This window comes from Colobus angolensis, unplaced genomic scaffold (genome assembly GCF_000951035.1).
Source record: "Colobus angolensis palliatus isolate OR3802 unplaced genomic scaffold, Cang.pa_1.0 Scaffold118, whole genome shotgun sequence".
Classification (NCBI taxonomy): Eukaryota; Metazoa; Chordata; class Mammalia; order Primates; family Cercopithecidae; genus Colobus; species Colobus angolensis.
Window position 1 is genome coordinate 3,864,991 of NW_012112919.1, and position 10,263 is coordinate 3,875,253.

Below are 10,263 nucleotides of genomic sequence, written 5' to 3' on the forward strand. Positions count from 1 at the left end.
ATGCTTGAAGGAAATAGAGTGACAGAAAAAGTAGGGGGAGGAACATATAGTTGGCCTACTTAAATGTTGGCAAGTTGGTGAGAAGTACTTACACATACAGAAGAATAAGACTTTGAATTAAGGATTGTGAGGCTCGCTCTAGTAAACTACTATGAAAGAATAAACAACAAAGCAGATTTGTTGGTCACTGATGTTGAAATCCAAAGCCAAACATCCGCAGTGTTCTCACTGGGGAATCTCTCCTACTGAAATGCATAGTAAGGTTCATAAGTAAAAACTAAAATACAACAGAGATGAATGTATTTATTTCCTTCAATACAATTTAACATCAATTTTAGCTCATCAGAAGCCACATTAACCATAGTGGTCCAAAGTACATATGTTATTCAAGGCATAAAATTTTAAAAGAAATTTCAAACAAATAAGTAAACAAGAAAATGAGAAGAAAATCCTCATTATGCTGAATATTTTCTGTTTGCTTTGCTGGATCAACTGGGCGCCCTTCAATTCCCTGCTATGTTATGTGAGAGGATACTATGTTTGCACTGTATTAATAGAGCCTCTTTCTCTTCCTAGTGTGCTTTGCCAGTGGGAGGCAGTGGTAGGAGAAGGGAAGTAGAAAGAGAGCAATGTTGAATTATTTATTCCCCTGACTCTTTTCCTGCTAACTCTCTCGAGTCATTTCTTTGTTTTCTTAAACTCTGCACACAAGTTTGTAAATAATATTTTTATTAAGCTGTCTTAATTTACCTAACCTGAATGTGACTTATCTTTCCTATTTGGACCCTGACTGATATGATTATATCCGACAGAATCAGAAAGAAAATTCAGGTCTTATATAAAATGTAATGATCCCATGCATTTGGTAGGAAAAACTATAGCTATTTAAGTACAATTATAAAGTAGTTGTAATAAGATTTAAATTTACAATGCTCAAAAGTTATTGTAAGACTATATGGTTATAAATTTAGTCACAGAAATATTAAATAATTTAGTGATTAAATTGTTAACTGAGATCAACAGCTGAGAACACAAGACACTGGGAATACCACTGTCAAATTTTTCCAACTTAGTTGAGAGAAACAATTTTCGTACAGTTTTAACTACCACCCACCTTCCCGGGTGATTAGAGAGGGATGTAGGAAGAAAAAGAAACAATCAAATTGAGAAATACACTCCTCATTAAGAAAGGACAGTCCCTCATTATAGCTTGCTTCTCTTCAAAACACAGGTACAGAGGCTCCAGATACAACGTTGAGTATATGAATGGATGTATAATTCATTAGGTATCTGATATTCTGATATTCCTTTGTTCTACCAAAAATGGCAAATAATATTTGTGAAAAGATGGAATCACTGAGAAAAGACAAGGTGAGAGGGGACCACATTGCTTCACCTTGATGTCAAGGTTCGTGAGAGATACAGAATTCAATGTTATGGTTGCACCAGGCATAGTTAGAACCACAGAGGTATGTGACCTAGAGTCCATACTCTGTATGTATAGAGCAAATCAGAGAACTGTGACCAAAAATGATTTTTAAAAAGTGACTGTTCATGTTGCTAAAAAAAGTGACTACAAAGACAAAAGATTCTGAACTGAGATATTTTTAAGATTGTTACCATCCAACAGGAAGAGGATCTGGTCCTATACTGCAGCATACTCAAAACACAGAGAGAATTGCTGCTCAAATTGTGGAAAGTACTGGTATTTATTGGTAGAATATAAAATAGCGGTCACCTAATTGTGCTAAAAATGCTATTTACTACAAATTTATGCTAGATGAGGAAGTGACAATTAAAGAATATTTGTACTATGAGACTCTATACTGACATCAATGACTGGTAGTCTTGATTATAAACTTATTTTATATACATATAGGTTTCAAACATATAGTAGACTAAGAGATGAAGAGTGAGTTTATTATCTATATAAAAACTCTGAAAATAAAAACATAGTGGTTCATTAAAACTAAGCTAAAATTTAAACAAACTAAAAACCTTACCTAATATATTGAATTGAGTGATATTCCAAGCTTCATCTGTTCTATTCTTCCATTAAAGCTACCATTTTCTTCCACAGTATCCATGGTACATTGCTTTCTGATATTGTTTAAAATGTTTAATATATAAGCAAGTGGTTACTCCCTAAACTCTTGAAATTCATTATCAGCAGATATAATTGATAAAAAAATTCTTATAGAAATAAAATGTGGTAGTGTGACATACTCACATAAACATCCTAAAATCTGGCTGCCTGGAGCCTTATAGAACTAGTGTCCATTACAGGAAGTCATTATATATAGGAAGGTACCATTTATATTCTATATGTGAAATAACAAATTGATTTAGCTTTATTGTAGGTTTTTCCCCCAAATTTTGTGGTATAAAATACCTTTGTCACTGTACTTACGCACCCAGAAAAAACACACAAGTTTCCAGTGTATTTAAAGCTTATTTGAGATCAATTAAACTATATCTTCTGAAAATACCATCATCACTTTGCACAGCTTTTACAGCATTTACATTTTTCTTTACCATTAATTGTGGCCAAAATGCATTCCCCAGATGTAGTTCATAGTAATTGCTGTTCAAAACAGTTTTTTTTTTTTTAGTAGTATATTGAGAAGAAAGACAGCAAAGATAAGAAGAGCTACTATTCCTATGTATTCTTTATATAAAACTGGCTAGCCCATGTAAATTTTCATTCAGAATTAAATTACAATCACAGCAGATTTCTACACTATGCCTCTGGAATTTATCCCTGCCACTTCCTTCTTACCTGCTCTGCTCTGCTTTTTTTTTTTTTTTCTTCATTATTCTCACTGTCTGATGTCAAACACCTTTTTTTCTCTAACTTGTATTATATTATTAATGAACTCAGAATTATTCGGTGAAAAATTCATGTGTGTTTGATTTTCAGTCTTCTTGGCAGACTGTTCTACTTAGATAACACAGCATTCCTCCTCTACAGCCAGCAGAACCTAGGGGTAATCATATGATTTCAAACCAATATAATTTTGAGAAAGACAGTACTATGGATAATCACGCTGGGGCAATGTACATAAGCTCAGACTGTCCCTCCTAAAAGTTTGTATGTTTGACTTCCAAAAGCCCAGTCTTCACTGGATGACATAAACAAATTAAGAGTTCATTTTATATTTTCCCTCATAAAAATATACCTTTGTAATCAAGAATATAATAATATTAATAATAATACTCATTCCTAAGAGAGTAAAATGCATTGCTCCTAATAGAAACATGCTGAGTTTAATACAAAACTGATTATTGGATCCTCATGTTTGTCATTTACCTCTGAGAAAGTTTTCACCTTCTGAAAAGGTGAGTTTTCTCAGAGGTAAATGGTTTAGTTCTGCCTATTATTTTTATCAAGTCAAGATAATCACTGTTTATAGGAACATTTATAATTAAATCAAATTCGTACCTAATTTTTAAAGTCAAATTGGATGACATTCTTCACTTAAACTAGCATTTGATATTAAATGTGTTTAATAAGCTTTGGGCTTATCAACATTTATCAGTTTTATTACTGAAAGATGTTCCTTTTCACCATTTCACTTTCCTAATGGTTTACATAAGTATTCTTCCATGGCCAGAAAATTTAGAAACACTATTTTAGTGCAAGTATAATAGCACTACTGCAATATTAAGAGTGGCAATAGGCCGGGCACGGTGGCTCACGCCTGTAATCCCAGCAATTTGGGAGGCCGAGGCGGGTGGATCACGAGGTCAGGAGATCGAGACCATCCTGGCTAACACGGTGAAACCTCGTCTCTACTAAAAATACAAAAAATTAACTGGGCGTGGTGGCGGGCGCCTGTAGTCCCAGTTGTTTGGGAGGCTGAGAGGCAGGAGAATGGCGTAGCTTGCAGTGAGCCGAGATTGCACCACTGCAGTCCAGCCTGGGCAACAACTCCATCTCAAAAAAAAAAGAAAAAAAAAAAAAAAAAAAAAAAAACGAGTGGCAATAGAACCAATCAAACTGCATTACAGATAAGATGGAGGCATGAAGTTTGCTTGTTATTTGATAAGAAATTACCACTTCTTTTCATAAATACCTCCTTTTTTATATATTTGCTTTGTTTTGTTTTTTGAGATGGACTCTTGTTCTGTCACCCAGGCTGCAGTGCAGTGCAACGATCTCTGCTCACTGCAACCTCTGCCTCCTGGGTTCAAGTGATTCTTCTGTCTCAGCCTCCCGAGTAGCTGGGATTAAGGGTGTGCACCACCACGCCCAGCTATTTTTTGTGTTTTTAGTAGAGATGGAGTTTCACTATGTTGGCCAGGCTGGTCTTGAACTCCTGACCTCATGATCCACACGGCTTGGCCTCCCAAAGTGCTGGGATTACAGGCGTGAGCCACCGTACCAGGCCCATAAATACCTACTTATTAACCAGTTTGGCTACAACTACTTCCTTTGGCCATAGATCATAGTACACATGTTCCCTTAATACAAGTAAGAGATTTATGAGGGTTACATGAAATGAAGGACTGGTAGCATTCTCCTGTTAAGAAGGGACAAAGTAACCTCCCTGCTATTAATACTCCAGGAAGCACCTGTTTCCCAGGTTACCACCTGATGAAGCTGAGGCTCCTTTTAAGAAGTACAATGTTTTTCATTTTTACTATTATTATTATTATTTTGAGACAGTCTTGCTCTGTTGCCCAGGCTGGAGTGCAGTGGCGCGATCTCGTCTCACTGCAAGCCCCACCTCCCGGGTTCATGCCATTCTCCTGCCTCAGCCTCCCAAGTAGCTGGGACTACAGGTGTCCACCACCACGCCTGGCTAAATTTTTGTATTTTTAGTAGAGACGGGATTTCACTGTGTTAGCCAGGATGGTCTTGATCTCCTGACCTCATGATCCGCCCGCCTCGGCCTCCCAAAGTGCTGGGATTGCAGGCGTGAGTCACTGCGCCCAGCCCTTTTTCATTTTTAGAAGTGGTGTCTTCACAGCTTTCTCATAGCTTAAGTGTATGCCATAGAAAAAGTGAATTTAAGAGGTAAAGACATTTTTAAATAAGGTTAACAGGGTTAATCTCTCTTCTAATCACTGCATATTTAACTGTAATTTTCATTCTGAATAGTGAATTGTTAGATAATCAGTGTGTTTTAGAGCCCAGTTCCAGGGATCACCTAATGTCTACATATCTCATTTTTATTATTCAAGAATGTTCTTTTAATTATTGTTATTTAGCCGAGAAGAGTAGAACTGGGAAGATGCTGATTCATTGTCTCATTTTTTCTATCATTAGGTTAAATTTTCACCTTCTTTCTCCTTCCAACTTTTGTTTTAAGTTTAGGGGGTTCATATGCAGGTTTGTTACATGGGTAAGTTATGTGTTGTGGGGGTTTGGTGTACACATTATTATGTCACTCAGGTAATGAACATAGTACCTGATAGGTAGTTTTTGATGCTCATCCTTCCTCTACCCTCCACCCTCAAGTAGACTCCAGTGTCTGTTGTTTCCTTCTTAGTGTCCATGTGTACTCAGTGCTTAGTTTCAACTTACAAGTGAGAACACACAATATTTTCTTTTCTGTTCTTGCATTAATGTGTTTAGGATGATGGCCTCCAGCTGCATCCATGTTGCTGCAAATGGCATGTTTCATTTTTTTATGACTGCATAGTACTCGATGGTATATATGTACCATATTTTCTTTATCTGGTCCACATTGATGGGCATCTGGATTGATTTCATGTCTTTGCTATTGTGAATAGTGCTGCAATGAACATATGTATGCATACTCTTTATCACAGAACTCTTTATATTCCTTTGGATATATACCCAGTAAAGAGATTGCTGGGTCAAATGGTAGTTGTGTTTTAATTTCTTTGAGAAATCTTCCAAATGTTTTCCACAGTGGCTTAACTAATTTACATTCTCACGAGCAGTGTATAAGTATTCCCTTTTCTCCACAACCTCACCAGTATCTGTCATATTTTGACTTTTTAATAACAGCCATTCTGACTGGTATGAGATTGTATATTATGGTGGTTTTGGTTTGCATTTTTCTAATGACTAATGACGTTGAACATTATTTCATATGCTCATTGGCTGCATATATATCTTCTTTTGAAAAGTGTCTGTTTATGTCCTTTGCCTACTTTTTAACGGGGTTGTTTATTTTTCGCTCATTAATTTGTTACATTTCTTATAGATTCTGGACATTCGACCTTTGTCAGAAGCATATTCACAAAATTTTTCTCTCATTCTGTAGGTTATCTGCTCAATTTGTTGATAGTTGTTTTTTTTTGTTGTTGTTGTTGTTTTTGCTGTGCAGATAGATCCCATTTGTCAATATTTGATTTCATTGCAATTGCTGTTGGCATCTTTGTCATGAAATCTTTGCCCATGTCTTTGTCCTGAATGGCATAGCCTAGGTTGTCTTCCAGGGTTTTTGTAATTTGGGGTTTTACATTGAAGTCTTTAATTCATCTTGAATTAATTTTTGAATAATGTAAAGGGAAGGGGTCCAGCTTCAGTCCTCTGAATATGACTGGCTAGTTATACTAGCACTATTTATTGAATTAGGGAGTCCTTTTTTATTGCTTATTATTGTTGACTGTGTCAAAGATCGGATGGTTGTAGGTGCATGGATTTATTTCTGGGATGTATAACCTGTTGAATTGATCTATGTGTCTGTTTTTGTACCAGGACCATGCTGTTTTGCTTACTATAACCTTGTAGTAAAGTTTAAAGTCAGGTAGTATGATGTTTCTGGATTTATTCTTTTTGCTTAGGATTACTTTGGCTATTCAGGCTCTTTTCTTGGTTCACATAAATTTTAGAATAGTTTCTTCCAATTCTGTGAAAAGTGTCACTGGTAGTTTGATAGGGATAGCATTGAAACTCTAAATTGGTGGACATGAAATTCTTGGTTGGAATTTCTTTAAGGATACTGAACAGAGTGCCTCACTCTCTTCTGGCTTGTAGGATTTCTCCTGAAAGGTGCACTGTTAGCCTGATGGGGTTCCCTTTGTTGATGACCTGCCCCTTCTCTGTAGCTACCTTTAATATTTTTTCTTTCACATTGACTTTGGAGAATCTGATCACCATGTCTGTTGGAGATGGTGGTCTTATATAGTTTCTCGTAGAGGTTTTCTGAATTTCCTGAATTTGAATGTCAACCTCTCTATTGAGGTTGGAGAAGTTTTTGTGCACAGTATCCTTAAATATGTTTTGAAAGTTGTTTGCTTTCTTTCAGGGACACTAACGAGTTACAGGTTTGGTGACTTTACATAACTTCATATTTCCACAAGGTTTTGTTCACTTTTTTATTATTTTTCTTTAATTTTGTCTGACTCAGTTGATTTGAAGAACCTGTCTTTGGGCTATGAAATTCTTTCCTCAGCTTGATCTAGTTGACTGTTAATACTTCTGATTGTATTATGAAATTCTTGGTGTGAGTTTTTCAGTTCTATCAAATCAGTTTGGTTCTTTTTTAAATGGCTATGTGGTCTTTTAACTCTTGTATTATATTACTGGATTTCTTAGATTCCTCAGATTGGATTTCAACTATCTCCTGAATCTCAATGATCTTCATTGCCATTTAGGTTCTGAATTCTATGTCTGTCATTTCAGCCATTTCAGCCTAGTTAAGAACCATTGCTGGGGAGCTAATCCAGTTGTTGGAGGTAAGAAGATGCTGGCATGTAGAGTTGCCAGAGTTCTTGTGGTTCCCTCCCATCTGTGTGGGCTGATGTTCCCTCAATCTTTGAAGTTACTGTCCTTTGAATGGGGCTTTTTGATTTTATATTCTTTGAGGCCCTTGAGGGTTTGACTATGTTATAGGTTCTGTTCAATCAACAGCTTCGTTTCTAGATGATCTCAAGGGGCCAAAGCCCAAATCAGGCCTCCTGTGGTCTAACTCTGGGAGACTGGGACCAGGCCCTCAGTTTTGTTCCCTGGTCCCTTGAGGTTAAGTACCTGCTGTGCTGGCAGAGCTGAGGTGTTTCCCATCTGCTAGAAACAACACTCCAATGGGGCTCACTAGCAAAAGTGCTTCATTGTGGTGGCAACAGCTGGGTCCATGCTTGCACACATAGCAAAGTGGCAGTATGACAGAGCCCACATGCACATGTGTGCTGGTAGCAGCTTGGGCAGAGCAGCAGTGTTGAGGTCCACACGTGCACATACTCATAGTGGTGGGGTGAGGAGGTCCACCTCCATGGGCTGATAAAGCAGTATAGGTAGCCGTGGGAGGGTATGTGCTTGCACTGTCAGTCTGCAGAACTCTCCAACAATCAGATGAGGTCTGCCAGCAAAGGAGCTATAGTGGCAACCATTGGAATATGTCCTGGTTGGGCAACTGAAGCTGTGCTACAAGTGCAGTAAGGCAAGACCTGGGGAGAGGCCAGCAGACAGAGGGGTTCTTAGTTCAAACTGGACCCGTCTCATGGGCTAAGTAGCCCTATTCTGTTCAGGTTCAAGGATCTGAGAGTGAACAAAGGCCAAAGCCACCCAGAGGAGCATGGTGCGCCTTAGGTGATGGATGTCCCTGGCCTGGCCATGCTCCACTGCAGCTGTTCCCATGCCAAACCTTCTGGACTACGCACAGGATACAGTCCTATCCCTGCCGACTCTCCAAGTAGCTCTTCCTGCCAGCTCAAATGTCCATTAGGGTCTTGGGGTCTCTGGTAGCTAATACTCTAGAGGTCCATGATGAGAGTCAGCCATTGCACACATATTTAATTCATCCCTTCCCCCAGAGTCACTAGGAGCTAGGAATTAGTCCTGGTGCTCAGCATCCTGTAGAAGGTTACCAGCCTTCTTCTTCAGCTGAGGCTCTGTATGCTCCCTTAGTCCACTCCCAATGCCTTGCTTCTGATGATCTTCTCCGGATGTGCTGGTCTTCCTTACAGTCTGATCTCAGTGGAAGAAGCGCTTCTTGGTTGCAGCTAGTCGGCCATCTGGGCTCCTCTCTGTCCTATTATTAAACAAGACATATACTTCAAGATTCTTCTCCTATAACAGCAACTGTTGCATATGTGTGTATCACCTGGTCTTCTCTGCATGTTCTTATAGGATTGGGAGAAACAGAAAAAATGTAGTCATGATGCTGTTCCTTCTGTTTGTCCTGTAAAGAAATCTGTTTTCTGTCAGCATCCGTGAAACAGTAGCAGGCTAACTTGCCAGGTTACAAGAACAGGATAATAGCAGACCCTTCATATTTCTTGACATCAATGAGCATTTCCTTCACTGAAGTTTTTTATTCTGAAAACTTTGCAGAACAGAAAGTTTTGCAGCAGTAAAGTTTATAAGAAAATAAACAATATGTTTGTATTGTCAAGTAGTTAATGCATCACATTTCAATTAGCAAGGATGGTTCAAAAGAGAACCCAAGACCCCAATGGACATTTGAGCTGGCAGGAAGAGCTACTTGGAGAGTTGGCAGGGACAGGACTCTATCCTGTGTGTAGTCCAGAAGGTTTGGCATGGCAACAGCTGCAGTGGGACATGGCCAGGCCAGGGACATCCATCACCTAAGTTTCATATGGGTCAAAAATGTTAAAGTGCTTAATTCAGATAATAGGCAAACATTCAATCAAACATTTAGATTCCACTACATTCTTCACATTTTGTTAGCCCTGTGAATAAATGAAAAGCATATGTCTATGTAAAATATGACATAATACAACAAGTATACTACATAATATAGCAGTCACATTCTCCTCTCATGATCTAATTACAAAATTAATATACATTTTTATGACTAAAACTTAGTAGATGAATGATTAATACATATAGATATTAGGGCAAATTAGAGGGTGACTTAAAACTTCAAATGCATTAAATGTAAAAGAAAAGCTTTCTTTAAATTTAAGATTTGACAAGGTCCTTAAGGTAAAATATAGCAAAGCAAATAGGAAGAATTAGAGCAACCTACTCAAGAGAAAGTATAGAAAAAAAAATGAAGGTGGGGATTATAAAACATGTATGTATTAAACTTATAATGTATCATACATGCATGTATTATAGTCAATCCATCCATACTGAGGAACTGAAGCAAATAATTGAACAAACAGCAACTGATTGCAAGAGGCTTTTAATTTCACTCCATAGAGGTTTTTCTTTGTCCTATCATTAACAGAGAGGCATTAGATTCTTTTTAAAATAATGAGCAAATGTGGTTTTAGGAAATTAAATCTAAGATATCACATAATAAAACAGTGTGACTTCTTAAAATTCTAGAATATACCAAGTAAACATGAGGCCAATATGTATTTCATGATATTGTTTTG